Genomic DNA, 23,281 nt, shown 5'->3' on the forward strand with positions numbered 1-23,281 from the left:
TTCTTTTTTGTGTTGTTGGGTAGCCTTCCCTCTTTCCTTTCTGACAACATGCTTACAATCTGCCCCACTTGAACCTCTAAGTTTTTAATCGATGTTTCTTGACTTTGGAACCTTGCTTCAGTGGCATTAATGAACTTAGAGATCATTTCCTACAGATTGTTCTTTTTTTCTTGTGGGGGCGGCTGTGGTTGGAAACCCATGGGTGCCTTTTGCTAATTGTTACTCCATGAGAAGTTCAGGTGATTCCTCCACCCTGGGTTGTATGTATTGGAGTATGGGTTGAAGTTTGACCTGCCAGTATGAGAGATAAAGTTAGCATTCTCATGGGAAATAAAAGGACTATTTAATTGACAATCAGAATTAGTATGTCCTATTTGACCACATAAATCGCATGAGGTGCTAGATGGTGTATTAATGGCTACAATATTAAAAGCATCAAACTTCTTATTCAGACTAGCAAGTTGCGCAGATATGGATACAAGGGAATCGATATGGTGTACTCCCCTCTGATTGGTTCGATCATTGCTCCATTGGTAGCTGTTTGACACCATCTCCTCTATTAGGTCATAAGCTTCCTCTGGTGTTTTCCTCATGATCGTACCACCTACGGCTGCATCAATAATAGCTTGATTAGAGGGGTTAATACCATTGTAAAAAGTCTGAGTCTGTCGCCATGTTGGTATCCCATGGTGAGGACACTTCCTAAGCATCTCCTTGAATCGTTCCCATGCTTCATATAAGGATTCCCTCTCAAATTGAGCAAAAGTAGTAATATCATTAATTAACTTTCCTGTTTTGGAGGGTGGAAAATATTTAGCCAAAAATTTCTGGGTTAGATCATTCCAAGTGGTGATACTTCTTGTAGGGAGTGAGTTAAGCCAATCTTTTGCTCTATCACGCAATGAAAAATGAAATAATCTAAGCCTAATTGCATCATCACTAACTCCATTATGTTTAAAAGTATCACATATTTCTAAGAAGTTAACAATGTATGCATTGGGGTCATCAATTGGTAACCCACTAAACTGAATGCTTGTCTGGATCATTTGAATTATTGCTGGCTTGATTTCAAAATTGTTAGCATGAATGGTGGGCTTGCAAATGCTGAATGTCACCCCATCAATGTTTGGACAAGCATAGTCCAATAGGGTGCGATTTCCTTCTGCCATCTCTCCATCAATCTCTATGACTCGTTCGCAAATAACAACCTCCTCTCTTGCTTTTCCTTTGTTGGCCCTTTGCAACAAGCAAAGGGTCCTCTCAATTTCTGGATTCAATTCAGCTAGTCCTTCCTTTCTAATGCATGTAATGCACTAGTAAATTTGAACCAGCCAAAAATCGAACAAGTAGAGTAAAAATAAAATATAATAAATAAAAAATAAAAATAATAAAATAAAAACAACAATAAAAAATCTAAATTAGTAAATGTCAACAAGTTCTAATATTATTTTAGGATTAAATCCCCGGCAGTGGCGCAAAAAACTTGATAGCTATAAATATATAACCCTAGCAAGTGCACTAGTTATCAAGTAGTATAAAATATCGTTCCCACGGGGATTTAACAAAATAAGTATTAGAACCACAATCTTCCCTAATTATCTGGACAACCAAAATTCAGAATTGAGCAAGGACTATTGAGAATAAAAATTAGCATAAGAAAATAAAAGCAAAGGTGATCACTAATCGAATCTGCAAAGGATGAAATCACTAGGGCTTTTGGTCCACCTAACCAATGCAATGAATATTTATGGGTTCGATTTACCAAGATTAGTTGTCATTCTCATAAGCTGAAGTCTTTCCATTTTTACTTAATATTCTCTCTCGAGATATCCTAAACCTACACCCATCAGGCAGCCCTCCGATCTCTCGAGCAGAACTCTCAAGATGGGAGTGCATTAAGTCCAAGAAGACCATGAATTTCAGATGAATCATGTATATATATCTCTATATACCATTCAATTCACACTATAAATTATTCAGTTGATTATGTGAATTCCTCTCTCAATTCATTCACATAACTCAAATCAATTAAGAGGTGGTCAAGCTCTTAATTGCATTAAGCACAATAATTCATAGATTATATGAAAACCACAATCTTGGATAAATCATAAAGAAAAAAATATATTCATTAACATAATTAGGCTTTTCTCAACCCTAACAAGAAACAAATCAGTTCATGATAGAAGAATTAAAGCAATCAAAGGGAAAGAAAGAACTCTTAGAATCACCCATGATACTGAGATCTCCTCCTCTTGCTGCCAACTTCTTCTTGAATTCTTGCTCCTTTCTTGACTGATTGTTCTTTCCTTTTTGATTCAATCCCCAAGATTGAGTGATTGTGTGATGTCTAAAGCTGGTCCACCCCCTCCTTTATATAGCTTAAAGGGGAGGGAGTGGTCTCCTACTTCCTCTTGAATTTGATCTTTACAAGAATAGAAAGTCTTATCCTAAATCTAATCTTTTATCTAATGAACTCAATCCTCTTATCTCTCTAAGATTATATCAAGAATTTAGATCTGGAAGGACTCTTCTTAGTTTCTTGTTCTTGGATTCGTATTAGACATCCTCTTTGAATTGGGCGTCAGTCAGGCTTTTCTGCAAATTGGGCTTCAGTTGCGGATTGGGCCTTCCTATGAATTTTCTGCGACTTCGGGCCCGGATTTGATTTCGATGAAGACCGAATCTGTGAAATCCCAAAACATGAAAGTTGTGACTTTTTCTCTTATCTTTCCAGTGGATCTTGAATCAGCCTATTCGGAGTTCTGATACGCGAGTTAGGCCCAAATTACTGAATGATGTCGAAACTATGAAAAATCATCCGATTTGTCTTTCTTTGCTCCTGATGCCTTCTTTCATGCCCTGAACAGAAATATGAATCCAATTAGAGGCTAATTTGGTATAAAAGACATAATAATTGGGGATAAAAATATGATAAATTCTACTCTCATCACATCTCAATATTGAGATGGTAGAAAAAACTCCTTATCTCAATTATGTAATTGATGTCAATAAAGAAAAAGAAGAAGAATAAGAGCTTGGAACATAATAGAATCATATGAAGGCTACATATATGAAGGTTTAAATGTATCATTGCATATCATTTGATACATATAACAACATATAGTTTTTAAGGGGCATCCATGTGTTATATATTGAGAATTGACTGGGTTTAAATGTTTTGAATGATACTTTGTGGTGTGACATTAGCCCCTATAAAATGCCAGAACGAAAATGGAAAAAAGAATAGAGTTTCAGTTGTTTGATTTGCATATCGAGAGAATCAATACTTTGAACCTTGAATAGGAATTGATATCAGTTTGTCCATATGCTCTTGATACAGCACAATGGTGGGACAGGATTCTTCTAAACAACCCCAAATAGTAAACTCAAAAGTTCTGGGGAGTCACCCTTTACTCCCCTTTGGATTGGTCCCTGGTTGTGACCATGGTTACCAAATACCTATATTAAGAAAACACAGCAAGGCAAAAAAATTGTGTCTAGTTGGATTTCAGATAAAAGTAGAGCTAAAACAAAGCCATATATAGTAAAAAGACCAGTTAAAGTCATTATAAGTGTTTAATACTCTTTCTTTAAAAAAATATGGAACAAAAACTCCAACTAGATTACCAAATATGCTTTTTATTTGATATATTTCATTAAATATATGAATTTGTGTGAGTATAATTTGTTTATGTTGTAAATGATATACTAAAACTCCAACATTTATATTTTTTTTCCATAGTTTTCAAAAATTCCTGCTATATGCATACTATAATTTCTATGTTCATATAATATTCTGTATTTTGAAAATATATTTGTTTCAATGCAGTTTGTTTATAATAGAAAAAACCATATTATATGCATGCTTTTTAACTATAGTTACATCTATAATTTCTTCTTTTCTATATAAAAAATTCATAAAATTTGAATGTGAAGACACTAAGGCTGCATTTCGCAATCCTTATTTTAAGGAGTTATCTCCTTTTTGCAATTAAAAACTCGGTGTTCATAGGGAAAAGGAAATAAGTCCTTAAAAATAAGGAATGCCAAATGCAGCCTTAGTATGAATAAATGAGGATTCTATGTTTGATGAGAAGCCAAAACTTTTTCGAGTAATGGGGTAATTGTATGCTTTTTTTTCTTTGAAAAGTAAAGTAAGATATTATTGAATTCGATAATACAAGTTACAACAAAGAATCTTGCCACATGAGGACTAGATAGAGCACTAGGCCAAAGTTGCATACTCCATATGGACTTTGATCTAAACAAGTCGGGTGCATTCAGGTTCTTAAAATCTGGAGTAACAGACACCCAAGAAATCAGTTTGCTGACCACCTGTTGTGCTATCTTATCAGTGCTCTTAGTCTTCTTACAAAAGACTCTTTTATTCCTCTCTGCTTAAATTACCCAAAGAACAACCGTAGGAATTGTCTTCCATATTAATTTTCTTTTTTTCTTCAGGTCTGTAATCTCCCAACTAAACATAAGGTCTTTGACTGATTTTGGCATAACCCAGTAAAGTCCAATAGCCTTGAGGAAGTGATCCCACACTATAGAGGAGATAGGACAATGGATACACAGGTGGTCTGTGGATTCAATCAAAAGACCACAAAGACCGCACAACAAAGAAGAGAGATGAAGACCCCTCCCATCTAAATTGATTTCAAAGAAGAATTTGTTCTGCACTGATGGAGGGTGATTTGACCCGACCTCCTGAGAAGGTGACACGTGGACGTGATTCAACACAAGCAACAACTCAGCGTAACAGCATGGCTGCGACTAAGTAACGAGCTCACAAGATAGCTCGCTACAGCGCAAACTCGAGTACCCCCGATGTACTAAAAGGGAATACTCCAAGACAAGTCTATCCCAGCTTGAGAGCTAGGATAACCAGCTCGCTCCAATACTTAGGCAGGAGAATTGCCCCAAAGGCAACCTCAGGCGGAATCACGTTGAAGTACCTCTAGGAGCTCGCTACAAGGCAGCTCGTAACGGGATAGCTGTTGGTAAAGAATTATATATAGGATGTAAGAAGTTTTCCATGCTTTCTTTTCTGGTTCAACTATATCACATAAAATGTTTGGGTGTATGGACAAACAAATCATTTACCATGTTGATTGAGTTATTAAAAAAGCGTTTCTAAAGGGAGAAACATTGTCAAAGTCATTTAATGAAACTAAAAAGATCATCAAGGAATTGGGTCTCCATTATGAAAAAATTGATGCGTGCCCAAATGATTATATGTCATATTGGGAAGAGACTGCCAAGTATGAGTCATGTATTACATGTAGTACTCCTAGGTGGGATTTTGATAATAGTACATCATCTAAGAAAAATTGAAAGATTCCAAAGAAGATATTGCGTTATTTTCCCCTGACACCAAGGCTTTAAAGGCTATTCATGTATGGAAAAACTTTCATGTGTTGCATGATGAAGAATGCCTTAAAGATGGAAAGCTGAGGCATCCTACTAATTCACCTACCTAAAAAGCATTTGACTTCTTGCATTACATTTGTTGTGGATAGTCGTAATGTTAGATTTGGATTAACTACAGATGGCTTTAATTCATTCAAGACAATGAATTTTTCCTATAGCACATGGCCTGTTGTTATTATACTATACAACTTACCACAATGGATGTATGAAGCAACCCTATTTTATGTTGTCATTACTTATTCCTAGCCCTTATGCACCGTGTAACAACATTGATGTGTACTTACAACCTTTAGTAAATGAGATAAAAATACTATGGGGTGATGTAGAAACTTATGATGCTTCAAGAAAAGAGAAATTTCCACTTATTGCAGTTGTATTGTAGATAATTAATGACTTTCCAGGATATGCTAATTTGTCTGATCAGAGCACTAAAGGTTACTTAGCTTGTCCATGTTTCCATAAGGATACTTGTTTTACATACTTATCCAAAAGTCAAAAGATATGTCACATGGGCCATCGATGGTTTTTGGATCATGATCATAAATTTAGAAATAATAAAACATCTTTTGATGGTAAACAAGAATATAGGGATGCACTAGTTTCACTCTCTGGGTCTGATGTATTAGCAGAGATGGGTGACATTAATGTTATATTTGGAAAGAATATATGTGATGAAAATCTTCCATTTAATTGGAAGAAAAAGAGTATCTTCTTTGAACTGTCATTCTAGAAAGATCTTTTATTAGATCATAATCTTAATGTTATACACATTGAAAAGAATGTAGGTAACAATATTGTGGTTGAAACATTATAGAAAATTGATGGAAAAGGCAAAGATAACCTAAAGTCTTGTCAAGATTTATAAGCAATGAATATAAAACCTGTTAGACAGTTTTGTATGCCCTTACCTTCAATCTGATTTGATGTACTTTTGTTATTTAGTGGAAATAAATAAAGTGCATGTTTGATTCATGTTGTTTGGTTTAATTCTGTGTAAAACCCTAAAACTGGACATTTATAAAGACTCTTGTTAGTTTTAAATGTTCACAGCCGATGGATAAGTCTGGGGAGATTTATCCTGCCAAGGCTGATACTGTTGTGCCACTAAGTGTTGGGATGGCCTGTCTCAGCCACTAGGGTAAAACCTGAGGCACATGCAGTGTGGGATTACTTGAATCCTTGAACCGAACCAGATTTCCAGTATTGCCCTGGACCTTGGAGATAGATGGGCAAAACTGGAAAGTTACACCTGACCCCTAGACTCGATTATGACATTTCACTAGGTGTTGGATCAGGCTGCCTTTGATATGCCAATCAGTGAGATCCTTAGCGGGGATCAAAACCTGGGTATGTTGGGGCAGTTTGAGAATTCATCTGAGTGGATGATCATAGTGACAGAATCAGCCACTTTGTCGGATAAAGGGTAATGATCGGGAATGCACTCTCTCTGATGGAAACCAAACTGCCGGCAGTTGATTTCAATCGTTGGAATTTTGTTTTGCAAAATTAATATATTTATATATATATGTACGGTTTCGAATTGTTTGCAAATGGTTTTAATTCCCGGGATCCATGTGAGAGGAGAGTGCGGCACTGTTCCTTGCATCCGAGGGAGAGGTCCTCTCTTGTCGGGCAGTGCTTGATCATTAAGGGCTGAGAGGTTAAGTGTAAGACCATTGAGGATAATACCTGATGGGCTAATCTTGCACCTGCCGACAGTCCCTGGGTTTTAATAAGATGGCTTGGCACAGGGACCACTTAATGTAAGTGTTGGGCCCATAGGGTCCATATGATGGACTCAAGGGGTTCATTGAGTTTTTCAGTGAATTCGGCTGGGCCTTGTTTTAGAGGCTGGGCCGAACCCATGTGGCTGGTGTGTAGATCAATGCTTGGGTCCCATGCCATACAAAGAAGCCCAACTGGGCAGCAGATTGGAAAGTAATTAGACACTGAACACTTAATGGGCCAAAAGCCCATTTCGAGGTGGGCTGATATGATCACCCATCCTTGGGGCGAATTTGAGATTAAAGTTAGTAAAAGGATTGGGCCTTTAGCCTTATCCACTCTTAGAGACCAAATTCAAATTAGATTTGAATCTGGTAACCTTCTGATAAGATCAGGAGTAAGCTAACTCTATCTGCAGAAAGGATTAAGATTATCCCCTATCCAAATACTGATTTGGATTGGGATAACTCCTAAAAAGGAGGTTTCTTAATCAAGAAGAAAGGAGGAGATTTCGAACCACCTTGAAGAGGTATAGGATATCTCCTGCGAATTGAGATCAGATCTCACTCATACTCTCCAGAAAAACTAAAAAAAGCAGTTCAGCCTTTTTCGTTTTGGAGATCTCCTCCTGCCACCGCCATCTGCCATTGCAAGATTAGATCTTTGCAAAAAAAAGAAAGTCAAGAAATCTGTTCTTGACATCAGTCTTGCAAGAAAGACTGAAAAAGATTCAGTGTTTAATACTTCCAGAGGATTCTTGTGAAGGATCCAGTGTGTAGGACGCACCCTGCTGGTTCTGTTCCATTCACAGCTGTGTCATCTTCAGTAGGAACGGATCTTGGAGCATTCTTTGGGCGTGAACACCAACTTTGGGAGATACTGCTTCTCCGGATCAGGTATATTCCTCCCATTTATCTTTTGGTACAGATCTGGTTTGATTATGGTTCAAGTAGGATCCTTGAATATTGTATTCTAAATTTAGGGAATATGATTCCCAGTTGGGAGAAGGTAGGAAATTTTTGAAATTCGCCCACCCATTCCGCAACCTTTATGGCGTCCATTAGATGGATCTACCATTCTTTCAAAACCAACTTTACATTTAATGCAAATTGGACAAAATAAAATACATTTACCTCCAACATGCTTCACAATGGATAAGAAGGAAAAAGAATTTGTTTGCCAAGTCTTGAAGCAAGTAAAAGTTTAAAGTTTCAAATGGCTATGCATCTAACATTTGAAGATGTGTGCACTTAAAGGAGCGGAAAATCTCAGGATTAAACAGCCATAATTGTCGTATTTTGATGCAACAATTACTTCCCTTAACTATTCAAAGTACATTAGCTAAGAATGTTGCCTCAATTATGATTGAATTAAGCTCATATTTTAGGGAATTATATTTCAATATTGTCCAAATACATAATTTTCAAATGTTGAATCTCAAATTACATTAATTCTTTGTAACTTGGAAAGAACCTTTCCACCATCATTTTTTGACATTATGCAGCATTTTTCGAACCATTTAGCAGGTGAAACCATGATATGTGGGCCCATACAGTATCACTATTGAGAGTATGTGATAGTAATTAGAAAGTTTGATTTGATTATATGCTTATACTAATAATTAAAGCCTAATCCATATCCATCCAATTTTATATTTATATAGGTATTTATCTACATTAAAGTCATATGTGCATAATAGAAATCAACTTGAAGGTTCAATTGCAGAAGGTTATCTTGCAGAAGAATGTCTAACATTTTGTTAGTGGATATGAAACTTAACTGACCAATCAGGAATCACAATAATATTTCTATGAAAAAACAATTTTCTATCTTTCGACACGTAAGGCATGCATTTGGAAAGTGTGAACCATTTGTCCTTGATGACAAATCAAGGACACAAGCACACCAATATGTTCTCCTCAATTGTGATGAACTCTTCCCCTTCCAAGAGTAAGATCTAATTGTTTTATTAAATTAAATAAAATGTAATTCTTTAAATCTAACATAGATTAAATCATATGCAAAGAGCACATCAGCACTCTTAAGCAATGTGTTCATCATAGACAAGTAAGAGATATAGAATGGATTCATAGTGAAAATTTCACGAATGGTTTTACAACAATGTAAGAAATTATTATTATGATGTAGTACCATGTGTACATTCAGTTTATCAATCAACTTTTTTCATAACTAACTCCTAGTGGATTTATTAGGTCATGGATATGCAACAGACAAGGTCTGAACAAGTATTAGAATGATATTAGATGGTTGGTCATTGATCCAACAATATTGCTAGAAGATTTGATGGGTTTATGATGAATAGGACTAAATTTCACACCTAAGAACATGATGGTAAAAGGAAAACTCAACATAGTGGGATTGTTGCTAATGCAAAAACATCAAGCTTTGCAAGTGCCAATGATCAAAATCCCATTATAGGAAATATAAGTTACTATGATGTGCTAACTGATATCATTTTATTGGACTATCATGGAAACAACAATGCCTTTTTATTTCAGTGTGATTGGGCTGATGTTCTAAACTATAGTAAAGGAAACAAGAAGGATGGATTTGGATTTACACTTGTCAATTTTATGCAGTTATGTCAAATGGGAAAAAAATTGCATAATGAACCATTTGTTTTAGAATCTCAAGCAAAGTAAGTGTTTTATGTAAAAGATTCAATGGATATTGATTGGCATGTTGTTGTGATGAAAAAAACAAGAGAATTATATGATATGCATGAAAATGGCTTAGAAGATGATATTGAAGCAAATTTACAAAGCATATCAAGTTATGGTCAAAGCGTGGGTGATGATATAAATTGGGATAGGCCATGTGTAGATGGTACAATAGTTTTACTTGAGAATGAAGAGAACCATCAAGTTGGTACTGAACTTGATGAAGAGTGTTGAGATGGTTTGCTTTATTTGAATAATTTTTTTTTATTTGTTTTTTTTTTTTTGTATTTGTTTGGAAGTATGTTAATGATTTGGTAGTGAACATCACCATGCTTTACATCATATTGAAGGATTGGTAATTTTAAAGATCTATCCCCATTTTCAATGTCTTATTTAGTTCGAGAAGGTGACTCATTGCCAAGTAGGTAATGTATCCTTTTAGTTTGTGACAGTAAGAGCATGTTTGGTTCATTGCTCTGGGCTTCATTCTTTTAATTATTGCTCATTTGAGGCAAGAATGAGCAAGAATGGATGAGATAAAGGTGTTTGGATAAAAAAATTCTTGTCATAGGATTCATTCTTTCTAGAATGAAACTTGGGTGTAGGGTAAAAAAAGTATTTATTTTGCGGCACAAAAAATATTTGTACCCCACTTTTTCATTCTATTTTTTTCATTCATTCGAACCTGGACCCACACTCTCTCTCCTTTCAAAATACAACTTACTAAACTTTTTCAATCATCATTGTCGGAACCGAAAGGCCCGCATTTAATTATGTTCTCTACTTGAACCAAGTGGAGAGCATGCTTTTACTCACTCTAGCATCGATTTCCTTTGTTCTTGCAAGGGATCTAAAATATCCCCTTCTTTTGTTAAGTTCTTAAAGAGCAAGGATCCCAATGATGGCTCGGAGTAGGAAGTGTTGGATGCTTTCCGCGCATTTGATGATCTTAAAGCATATGTATCTTGGAGCAATAGAGGCCTCTTAAAGCAGATGTATAGGGTACGTTGGTCGTAAGGCTTAAATGTACGACTCTCTCCTATATGACAATAGGACACTAAATTTAATGCAAGATTATGTGTGCAAAGTGTGAATAAGCAAATATGCAAGAACAAAAATAAAGAAATTATCTAATCATTAGGAAAATGAGCACTTCTTATTATAACAAAAGGGAAATAATGCAAAAGCATGCATATATACAAAAAATGGCAATCAAGACAAACGGGCACAATGTGCGCCCCACCTATGGTCCAAGAACTCCCTAGTGGAGTCGTGAGCATCAGGAAAATGGCTCACTTGGGCTGATTTGGAATCACCACCCATCAATTATGGAAATGGAGGTGATGGAACCTTCTAGCAAGGCATTAAAAATCGTTTTTATCAAATAGTGACTCCAAAGCCCGAGGCACCAACTAACCAGTTTGGTAAGATTTGGATGGGAGAGTGAAGGGGTTAGACACCCCTCTATTGGGTCCAATAGGTGGAACCCACATTACATTTCAAACAAGCACAAGCAAACTATATTTGAGCAAAATAAAGAGAAAGAAAGCAAATCAGAAGAATAAGCCACCACAAATGAAAAACCTTTTGCATTAAATTTTATTTTATTTTTTCTATTATTATTATCATATTTATTTTTTGTTCATTTTTATTTACATTATATTTTTTATATAACATTTGTCTTTATTTTTTTAGTTTCTCATTTTTTAATTTTATTAATCATTTATTTTTTTTTTGTTATTTTTCATATACCTTGTATGCTTATTCATTTTATGGAATTATTTATTTTTTATGTTTTTTTTATTATTTTATCTTTACTCCTTGAATCTTTTACATTTTATATGTTTTTATTTTCTCTTTTTTTTTTATTTTCATATTTTTATCCTATTATATATATTTTTTGTTTTTCTTCTTTTCTCTATTTTTTACTTCATCTTTATTATTAGCCTATTCTACCTGCAAAAATATCATGCTTATTAAGCTAAAAGCTCATTTCTACCAGTTAAACCCATTATTACAAATTTTCGTTTTATTTATTTTCTTCGCCTTTTTTAAGTAATCACTTATTTATTTATTTTTCTTTTCCCTTACTATTACTTTTTTAAAGTATTTTGCTCTCTGGAACCCACATCCCTCATCATTCTAACACGGTAAAGATGCTTGTCCCTGAATTACATTTTTTATTTTCTCCTTAATCTTCTTTTTGTTTTTTTTTTTTTTTTTTCCATTTTTTACGGTGCAATATTTATTTACCATCTCTTTGGACGAATATCGCTATGATCAAATTCAAATAGCTAGAAGAGAATCAACGATCTAGTATAATAGGGAATCAACCGATCACATCAACTAAGGGGATGTTTGGAACCATGTCCGTTTTTCAAAAAAAAAAAATCGGTGCCATGTCAGATCCACATGTTGAAAAGCCCATGTATTTCATTGTTTGGTTCAGCTGATTATTAAAAAATCGGGTGATGGAGGAAGATTTGACCCAACCCCTTGGCCATACGACACGTGGAAGCAACCAAGAGTGACCTGGCAGAAGTGCCAGCTTGGCACGACAGCGAACGTACAAACCAAGCTCCGATTTGAAGATTCCCGAGCTCTCGAAGGAGGAAACCGAGCTCTTCCTTCGAGGTCCTGAGCCTTACAAAAAGCACAAAAGGAAAAGACCCGAACTGCCCACCCAGAGGCAGTTCGGGCCACACTTCTACCCGAGCTCAAGACTTCACCTCACACGCCACTTCGGCTCCAAGTGTCCTGATTGAACAACTGTACCTGACGCCCAGGAGACCCGTACGCGGAGGTGGCGCACCTGACTGATTAGGGGTCCGACACATGACAGCCACCATCCAACGGCCACCTGCCACCGCCATCTCAGACAGATAGAAGCGGCCCTGGCAGCTGACAGTGGAGGTTATGATACCCAAACTGGTGATTGGCAGAAGAAATGACACCCGATCTGGTAGAGGAAATGACAGCCGACCTGGCAGAGGTAATGATACCCGAACTGGCAAAGGTATGGAAGTAAGTGTACAGGGTGATTATAAAAGGCCCCCATCTCACAAAGAAGAGGATTTGTGATTCTTGCACTTTCTGGTCTTAGAATTCCTCATCTCCCTTGCCTTCTGAAGAGCACTACTTGAGTTTCGGAGTGTTCCAACCGGGTTCCTCCCCGGAAGTCTCCATTTTCTTCCTCATTTCAGGCACCTCAAATCTCATTAGAAGCAAGGTAACCAACAGCTAGGACGGACCGGATCACGCCACATCATCGGGCATGCCCTGAAAATTGGGACCCCGTTCGACGAGGAAAAAACCACCTTCATAACCGAGTTCGGCCTGTACTACTACAAGGTTATGCCCTTTGGACTGAAAAAAATGTTGGGGCGACCTTCCAAAGGCTCGTGAATAAGCTATTTCAGCCCTTAATTGGCACGAAGATAGAATGTTATGTAGACGACATGGTCGTCAAGACACAGTTTTCGCATGAATTAATACAAGACTTGCATTCTGTCTTTCAAATTCTGCGTCAATTTAGCATGAAACTAAACCCAAACAAGTGTGTCTTCGGTGTTACCTCGGGTAAGTTTCTAGGATACATCGTCAACCGGCGCGGTATTGAGGCCAACCCGGACAAAATAAAGGTCATCCTAGATATGAGACCACCCCGAAAAGTAAAAGAGGTTCAGAGGCTAAACGACAGGATAGCCGCTCTGAGTCATTTCATGTCTAAATCAGTAGACCATTGCCTGCCCTTCTTCAAGGCAATAAAAGGCAAACGGTTCGAGTGGAACCCGAACTGCTAGCTCGCATTTGACAAGCTCAAGAAATACCTCGCCAGCATCCTGGTATTGACCCAGCCCGAAGAGGGCGATGTTTTAGAACTATACCTCTCGGCAAGCAACGAAGTGGTCAGTTCAGTACTAATAAAGGAAGCAAATCGGGTCCAACGACCCATCTACTATGTTAGTAAGATATTGCAGGGAGCAGAAACAAGATATCCAAATATAGAAAAGCTAGCCTATGCATTGGTCATTGCAGCCCGCAAACTCTGCCCATATTTCCAAGCTCATACCATCATCGTCCTCACCGACAAACCCTTGAGGCAAGTATTACTCAGGCCCGAGGTCTCTCGACGATTGACGAAGTGGGCCATCGAACTCAATGAGTACGATCTCCAGTACAAGCCCCGAACCGCTATCAAAGCTCAAGCCTTGGCGGATTTTGTTGTAAAATGCACGTTTAGCTCCGAGGTCCTCAGCCCAATTGAGCACGAGGCTCCCAGTTTGGGTGAGCTCGGTGCTCCCAGGCCGGTAGAGTCCGAGCCCTATGAGATCACACCTAGTTCGGTATCTCTCCTGGTTAGGCCAAGCGCGAACTGGAATTAAGAGCCATGGATCCTTCACGTAGATGGCTCCTCAAATCAATAGGGCAACGAAGCCGGTGTAGTTCTTCACAGACCGAGTGGCACGAAACTGGAGTACGCGCTATGCTTCGAGTTCGCGACATCCAACAATGAGGCGGAATACGAGGCGTTGATAGCAGGGCTAGCTCTAGCACAAGAGGTAAAGGAAAAACACATAGTTATCTGTAGCGATTCCCAGCTCATGGTCAACCAAGTTATAGGGGAATACGAAGCCTGCGAGCCAGCTATGATCGCCTACTTGGCAAAGGTAAAAGAGGCACTGTTTAGCTTCCAGTCACACTTCATCAAGCAAATCCCGAGGTCAGAGAACACTAAGGCCAATGCCCTATGCCAGCTAGCCAGTACCAGTTACCTCGGCCTAGCATTTTTTGGGGGGCAGAGGAGGACGCTCCTATTGCCCAAGCATAATCGAGCTGGATTGATCCACTCACGAGCTTCCTGCTACATGGAACCCTCCCCATAGAACGCAACGCCACTAGGAGGGTAGAGCGTCAGGTAGCCAAGTACGTCATGATAGACGGACGGCTGTACCGAAGATCTTACACGCTCCCCTACCTGCGCTGCTTGCGACCTCCTGAAGCCAAGCTCGTACTCCACGACATTCATGAAGACCTATGTGGCAGACAATGAAAGCAAACGCCGTCAGGCTAATCAGGAAGTGCGAGAAGTGCCAAAAGCATGCCAATATTCACCATCAGCCCACCGCCGACCTCAAGTACCTCATAGCCCATGGCCCTTCGCACAATGGGGTATCGACATGCTCGGGCCATTCCCGCCAGCAATAGGAGGAAGGAAGTTCCTAGTAGTGGTAGTAGACTACTTCACCAAGTGGGTTGAAGCTAAAACTCTCGTAACCATCACAGTTCAAAATGTCCAGAACTTCTTCTGGAAGAACAGTGTGTGCCACTTCAGGCTACCTCGGGTGCTGATCTCTGACAACGGCAAGCAGTTCGAGGACATCAAATTCCAAGAGTGGTGCCAAGGCATGGGGATCCGGCAAAACTTCACGTCGGTTACACACCCACAAGCAAACGGTCAGGCAGAAGTCACGAACAGAGCTATCCTCCGCGGACTAAAAGCCAGGCTAGACTGAGCTAAAGGGTTATGGGCAGACGAGCTACTTAGCGTCCTATGGGCATACCGAACTATAGAGAAGACCGCCACTGGAGAAACTCCCTTCAACCTCACCTACGGCACAGAGGCAGTCATCCCAACCGAAATCGAAATCCCCTCACTTCAGTTGGAAGCATACAACGACAATACTAATAACAATGAGCTACGTACCAACCAAGACCTACTTGACGAGGTGAGGGACCTCGCATACATCATAACTGCAGCATACCAACAAAGGGTAGCTCGGTACTACAACGCCAGAGTTAAGAAACGAAACTTTCGCGTCGACGACCTGGTCCTCCACAAAATCATGGTACCTGAGCCCGGTGTTGGCAAACTCGGGCCAAACTGGGAAGGACCCTACCGAGTGAAGAGAGTACTCGGGGGAGCATACGAGCTTGAGATCCTGGAAGGTAAACAGATACCCCGGGCATGGAACATCGTCAACTTAAGACGATTTTACCTATAAATTATCAAACTAAGCAGGCCATGAGCCAATACCAAAGCCTAAGGGCCAGAATGCCGAGCTAACAAAGACCTCGGCACCCTAAGGCCCAGAATGCCGAGCTAACAAGGACCTCGGCACCGAAAGGGGTAGAATACTGAGCTAAAGATGACCTCAACACCTCATCAACGAAAGCAATCTGCACAAGTATGGAGCCCGAGGTAGGGCCCAATTCAGCCTATGTTAACTAACCCAGGCGGAGAATAGATCGGGCACATAGCCTTACTATGTTAACTCGCCTCAGGGCTTAAGTCTAGCAGCTCGGGTTTATAGTCACGTCGGCAAAAGGAGAATATTTGCACAACACTTTTGAATAGAAAAAGTACTTCATTGCTAAATGTTTGCTTTACAGTGTTTAAAAAGAAAAAGCAAAAACAAAAAACACAAACGAGCTCACAAGCCCAAAGGTCAATCTTCCTCGCCTTCAGAAGGGACTTCAACAACACCCGAAGGACCCGCCTCGTCTTCAGAATCCGCATCATCATCAGCTGCAACAGCCATTTCTGGGGTGATGCATGAAGTGGTTATGACACTAATATCGAGAAACCCCTCCTGTACGAGCCCACCATCATATCGTCAAAGCACGGCGAAGCGATGTAATCCTCGACGGCTTTCACCTTTGCCTACTCAACGGCCTGAGAGAAGATTTGAGTCTTCTCCCTGATATCTTCCTGGAGGTACTCAACTTGATGCTCCAAGTTCAACTTTAGGTCCCCCATGTGCCTCACCACCATTCCTAAGGCCTCTTTGTCCCTTCGAGACCTCGACAGCTCAGCTCGCGTAGCACGGGAAGCCGCTTCAGCAGCTTGTGCTCGCTTCAAGCCCCTCTCTGCCTGGATTGCCAATGCGTGGATAGAAGAGTTCACCTACTAGAACGAGGACAAATCAGCTCAGTAAAAAAAACAAAAAAAAACAAAAAAAAAAAACAAACACTACTTCAACTTACCACCATAGCGTGAGAGGTAGCCCGAGCACCTATGAGATTTGTAGGAAGATCGGCCCACGCTGCGACCTCCTCGGGGCAAGTAGCCTTCTTACTTTTTCGGAGAGTGTAGCTCGGCGTCAGCACGCTCACAACCTCATCATGACTTCCCGAGCCCGAAGGCACAGCCCGGGTATAAGCAGCGTCGGCATAGGGGACCCCTATCGCTTCCTGAACTGGAGGGGGCACCTTGGGCTCCACAGGAGGCTCCATTCTCGGTGCCTCGGCCTCCGCAACCCGGGAAGGATCGGCATAGACCCGCTTAGCAGCTCGCTTCCTCCTTTTCATGCCAGCAAACAAGTTCACAACTTGAGTCTTCTCTGCCTCCATAACACCTGCAAAAAGGAGCTCGGCGTCAAAAGATGGGAATAAAAGCAAAAGAAAGAGTATCTTCATCTGAGTAAGAAACCTACCCAAACTCAAACCGGCCTGAATAAGCTTGTCCTCCGTCAGGTAGACTTCGCATTTGAGCCCTTGCTGGGCCCAATCCTGGAGGCCCTTCACCGTATCTTCATCTAATGCAACACCGGGGTCAGGAGCGGCCAAACCCCACTCAATAGGAAACGGCCACCACGAAGCACTTCAAACCACAAAGTAGTCCCGCTTCCATGCTGGAACCTTATTTGGGAGATCGTGTAAGAGCTTGAAACTCGGGCGAGGTGACAAGTAGTATGCCCTCCTACACCCAGGTAGGGGACTCGTTTGTTTCTTAAGTATGACAATAGCGGAAAAATTTTCCAGGTCCAAAGGAAGACAGTGCTCACAACAAAGGGAGATGGTCCCGACAAGGTTGCGGATAGAGTTCGAGTGAAGCTGGCCTATAGTGACGCCGAAGTGGTTCATGACCTCGATGATTAAGGGATGGACGGGAAGGCGCAGCCCGGTAACAAGCTACTCCTAGAATATCACGATCTCATCTGGACCGTGCTCCCAAGGAAAGTCGCCCGAGGGTAAAAAGTAAGTATACTCCCTGGGCAGGTTGTACTGGACGATAAGGGACCAAAGCCTTTCGGATGTCATAGTGGAGGGTCCGAACTTATCTGGCACCCGACCTCGGTGGGAGGTGGATGCCAAACTACCCGAGGTGACTCGGCCTATAGGCTCAAACTCGATCTCTTCCTTGAGTTCAACCTTTGGCCCCGCCTCGAACTCACTAAGGCTATCGGGGGAAGCAGCTCGAGCTAGACATCAAAACAAAGAGGGCTGAGGACTCACCAGGAAAAGCTACCGAAGTTGTTGGCATTTCGGGCTGTGATCATCACGAGGGGCTTGGCTTCTACCCACTTGGTAAAATAGTCCACCGCCACTACTAATAACTTTCTTCCACCCGTTGCTGGCAGGAATGGCCCGAGTAGGTCGATGCCCCACTACGCAAAGGGCCACAGGCTGGTGAGATACTTGAGGTCGGCAGCGGGTTGGTGGTAAATATTGGCATGTCTCTCAATTTGTCACATTTTCTAACAAGTTCAATGGCGTCTGCCTTCATTGTTGGCCAATAATACCCTTGCCGAAGCGCTTTCTGGGCAAGGGCCCTGCCCCCCAAGTGTCCACCGCACAGACCCTCATGAGTGTCGTGGAGTACGAGCTCGGCTTCGGTAGGTTGCAAGCAACGCAGGTAGGGGAGCATGTAGGATCTCCTGTATTGCCGGTCATCTATCATAACATATTTAGCTGCCTGGTGTTGCACCCTTCTGGCTACATTGCAATCTATAGGGAGGGTCTCGTGTAACAAGAAGCTCATGAGTGGGTCAATCCAGCTTGGCTCTGCTCGAACAGACGGGAGCGACCTCCTCTGCCCCCCTACAAGAATCCTAGGCTGAGGCAGGTCCTCTATGTACACAGTTCTCATGGTGATGTCACTAGTGCTGGCTAACTTGGACAGGGCATCGGCTTCGACATTCTCCGGCCTAGGGATCCGTCGGATGAAGTGTGACTAGAAGTTGAGCAGGGCCTCTCTAACTTTGGCTAAGTAGGTGACCATGGTTGGCTCGCGAGCTTCATATTCGCCTGTGACCTGGTTGACTACGAGCTAGGAGTCGCTGCAGATAATGATGTGCTTGGCTTTTACTTCTCTGGCTAAAGCTAGTCCGGCTATCAGCGCCTCGTATTCTACTTCATTATTGGATGCCTCGAACTCGAAGCGTAACACGTACTCTAGTTTCATGCCGCTTAGGCCATGCAGAACTATTTCGGCACCGCTGCCCTGTTGGTTCGAGGAGCCATCTACGTGAAGGATCCAGGGCTCCTCATCCAGCTCGCGGTTGGCTGAGCTAGGAGAGGTGCCACACTGGCTACTACTTCACGGGGTTCAAACTCAACCGATCCAGGAGCTTCGGGCTCACCCGAGGTGGGAGCCTCACGCTCAACCGGACTGGAAACTTCAGAGCTGAATGTGCATTCGACTATAAAATCTGCTAAGGCTTCGGCTATAATGGCAGTTCGTGGCTTGTACTGGAGGTCGTATTCGCTGAGCTCAATGAACCACTTCGTCAACCGTTCGGAGACCTCGAGCTTAAGCAATACTTGCCTTAGAGGTTTGTTGATAAGGACGATAACAGTATGAGCTTGGAAGTACGGACGGAGCTTCTGGGCTGCAATTATCAATGCCTATGCTAGCTTTTCCATCTCCGAGTATCTCGTTTCTACTCCCTGCAATACTTTACTAACATAATAGATGGGTCGTTGGACCCGATCTACTTCCTTTATTAGTACCAAACAGACCACCCGAGAGGTAGAGTTCCAAAATATCGCCCTCATCAGGCCAGGTTATGGTCAGCATGCTAGTAAGGTATTCTTTGAGCTCATCGAAAGCGAGCTCGCAATCTTGGGCCCATTCAAACCCTTTGCTCTTAATTGCCTTAAAGAACGGCAAACAGCGGTCCGCCGATTTAGACATGAAATGGCTTAGGGTGGCTATGCAGCCATTCAACCTCTGAACTTCCTTCAGCTTTCGGGGTGGTTTCATGTCCAAGATGGCCTTAACCTTATCCGAGTTGGCTTCAATGCCGCGCCAGTTAATGATGTATCCTAGGAACTTACCCGAGGTTACACCGAACACACACTTGTTTGGATTCAATCTCATATTAAACTAACGCAAAATTTCAAAAAAAGAATGCAAGTCTTGTACTAATTCATGTGAGAATTGAGTTTTGACGACCATGTCGTCCACATAGCATTCTACTTTTCTGTCGATTAACGGCGCAAATAATTTATTTACAAGTCTCTGAAAGGTTGCCTCTGCGTTTTTCAACCCGAAGGGCATCACTTTGTAACAGTAAAGGTCAAACTCCGTGATGAAGGCAGTCTTTTCTTCATCTACCGGGTCCATCTTGATCTGATTATAGCCTGAATAGGCGTCCAAGAAACTTAGCAACTCATGCCCTGAGGTTGCGTCCACCAAATGGTCGATTCGGGGGAGCGGGAAGCAGTCTTTCGAGCAAGCCCGGTTCAGGTCGGTGTAGTCGACGGACATGCGCTACTTGCTGTAGGCCTTCTTTACCAGGATGGGGTTGGCTACCCAGCTTGGGTATTGGACTTATGAAGTTCGCTGCGAGGAGCTTCTCGACTTCCTCGTCAACCGCTTTCCACCGTTCCAGGGCTATGTTGTGTTTCTTCTGTCTAACTGGCCTAACTAAAGGATTAGTGTTCAGCTTGTGAGTTATGAGTCTGGGGTCTATACCGGGCATTTCTATCACGGACCATGCAAAAATAACTAAATTTTGAAGTAAAAAACTTACCAGTTCAGATCGTAGGGGCTCCTGGACGGAAGCGCCAATCTACAGCATCCGAGCTGGGTCTACTGTCAAGGTTGGGACCGCGACTATTTATTCCATGGGTGCGGCTCGCTATTCGCCTTGCTCCGTGGGTCGCTCCAGTTCAAAGTCATCGGCTACCTTGGTTTTCCCCTTTAGGGCGACAACGTAGCACTTGCGGGACTCAAGTTGGTCGCCCCACGCTACTCACACCCTGAAGTCTATTGGGAACTTCATAGCCAAATGGTAAGTGGAGACCACCGCTCGTAGGACATGGGTGATCGGTCAGCCTACTATGGCATTGTAGGGCGAGGGGGTCGCTACCACCAAGAAGTTGTGCTCGAATCTGACCACACAAGGCCACGTGCCAACCTCTACGGGTACTATTATTTTCCCAAGGGGCCGGACTTCTTCTCCACTGAAGCCTACCAAAGGAGTGTCTGGGGGCTTCAGGTCGCTTCTCTGCAACTAGAGCAGGTCAAACGGAGCTTTGAAAAGTACGTCGGTCGAGCTGCCTGAGTGGTCGTGTACGCGCCTGACCTCGAAGTCATTGATTCTCAGCTTTATCACAAATGCGTCATCGTGGGGGTAATGGACCCCTCACGCATCGTCTTCTGTGAAGAAAATCGGCTCTTCGGTTCTTGGCCTCTTTGGGGGATTCTGCTCCTCTCGGGTGACCTCACAAACCAACGTCCGAGCTGCCACTGAAGTGCAACCCGCAACAATTGAACCTCCCACTATCATGTAGATGGTTTCCCAAACTGGCCTCTCCTCTGGAGGCTGCCTCTGCGATTGTTCGGCCGGCCTGCTGCTGGACTCGGGAGCGTCTTTTCCATGCTTGCCTTGCCGACCTGTTCTATTACTATTATTATTATTATTATTATTATTATTATTATTATTATTATTATTATTGTTGTTGTTGTTGTTGTTGTTGTTGTTGTTGTTATTATTATTTTGTACAAAGTTTCTCAAATATCCACGACGGATGAGCTCCTCTATCTCGTCGCGAAGGTTTTTACAACCCTCGGTACTATGACCGTGGTCTTTGTGAAAGCTGCAATACAGATTCTTATTTTTATCATTGGGATTCCCCCTCAGACGGGGTGGCCACTTCACATACGGGGCGTCCTTGATCGCCATCAGAACTTTGGCCCGCTTCGCATTCAGTGGAGTGTAATCAGCTCGGTCCGGAGCAGGAGCTTGGAACAGCTGACCCAGCTTTGCACCCCGAGATGTTTCCTTTTTCCTTTGAGTGTCCTCTTGGCTAGGAGGTTCTTCTCTCTTTCTCTTTTGGGTGCGCCCTCACCCTTCTGGTTGATCTCCTCCTCGGTGGCTATAAACTTATCCGCAAGTTTCAGAAACTCGGTTATGGTCGCGGGTTGGTTGACAACCATGTGCCACTTGAACTCTTTGTGCTTCACGCCCTTCTTCACTGCTGCAAGGCATACGACGGGATCCAGGCATGGTATCTACATACAAGCGTCGTTGAACCGCTTGATATAGCTTCTGATGGACTCTCCCTCCCTTTGTGCTACGTTGAAGATGTTTTCTTCAGCTCGCGGGCATCGCTTGCTAGTGACAAAGTGGGACGTGAAGGCTTGTGCGAATTGCGCCCAACTCCTTATTGACCTGGGCGCCAAGCTTCGGTACCATGTGCGGGCTGCTCCCCTAAATGTAGTAGAGAAGGCTATGCACACGCACGACTCACTGGCTCGTGCTAGGTGCATCTGTGACTAAAAGAAATCTACATGATCACTCGGGTCAAACGACCCGTCATACTTGTCAAGAGGGGGGAGCTTGAAATCCTTGAGCATCAGGTCCGCCAGGAGTTCGGATGACACGGGGGACGGAACTGAGAGGAGGGGAGCTTTGGCTTCGGCCGAGCCTACCTCTTCTTTGCCCATGAGCTCGGGCAAATTGCGGGTGATAGATCGGCGAGCTCGGTGTTGGCACCTCTGCTTCCTGACGGGCTCGGCGTTTGTGCTGCTCACCTCCACACTATCTAGAACAGTTTGTGCCGGGGGTAGCCCGGTCTACTGGTGATGGCTATAGATAGAAGGGGCCTGCTTGGAGTCTGTTGCTAGGATCTTGAACCGGTTCTCAAGAATCGGGGTCCCAAACTTCGACTGTCGAGGCGATGTAGACCTACCGAGCCGGGGTCCTCCCGACCAGTCCGCCTGCGGCGAGATCGGGGTAGCCTGTCTCTCCCGTCTGCCATGGGGGAGGCTTGGTTTTTTGGGAGATTTTGGGGAGCCTCTCCTTGGCCAGAGTGTTCGCTCTGACAGCGAAACTTGGCTTTCTGCGAGGCCAGGTGCTGAGGCTAGAGCTGAGGCTGTTGAAGTTGAGGTTGAGGCAGTTGGGGGAACCGCTGCTGATACTGGTATTGGGAGAACTGGTGCAGCACGTGCTAATGATAGAGCTGAATTTGTTGGAACTGTTGCATTTGGGCCTGCATGGCACTCATGCACTGCATCAGGTCCTCCAGTTGGTTCGGGATAGCCACTGGGGGCACGACCAAAGGTTCAGTGAACGTCGTTCCGACGGTAGTAGGGAGTGGGGTGATGACAGGTGCCATTGTGAGAGGCACGTTCAAGCTGGGGATTCCGTCCGCTGAGAGGGGGATGGTGAACTGTCTGATAAGACAGTAGGAGGAAGCTGGGGTTG

General features: G+C 42.5%; 1 non-coding gene across 1 annotated transcript; it reads left to right on the forward strand.

The window, feature by feature from the left end:
* The first annotated feature begins 681 nt into the window (after positions 1-681).
* Positions 682-788, forward strand: LOC148848776 (small nucleolar RNA R71). The gene has a single exon (XR_016101657.1). It is a non-coding gene; the product is annotated as a small nucleolar RNA R71 (small nucleolar RNA).
* The last annotated feature ends 22,493 nt before the right edge of the window (positions 789-23,281 follow it).

The sequence above is a fragment of the Nelumbo lutea genome, chromosome 6, assembly GCF_056320005.1.
Source record: "Nelumbo lutea isolate HS-2025 chromosome 6, American lotus-T2T, whole genome shotgun sequence".
Taxonomy (NCBI): Eukaryota; Viridiplantae; Streptophyta; class Magnoliopsida; order Proteales; family Nelumbonaceae; genus Nelumbo; species Nelumbo lutea.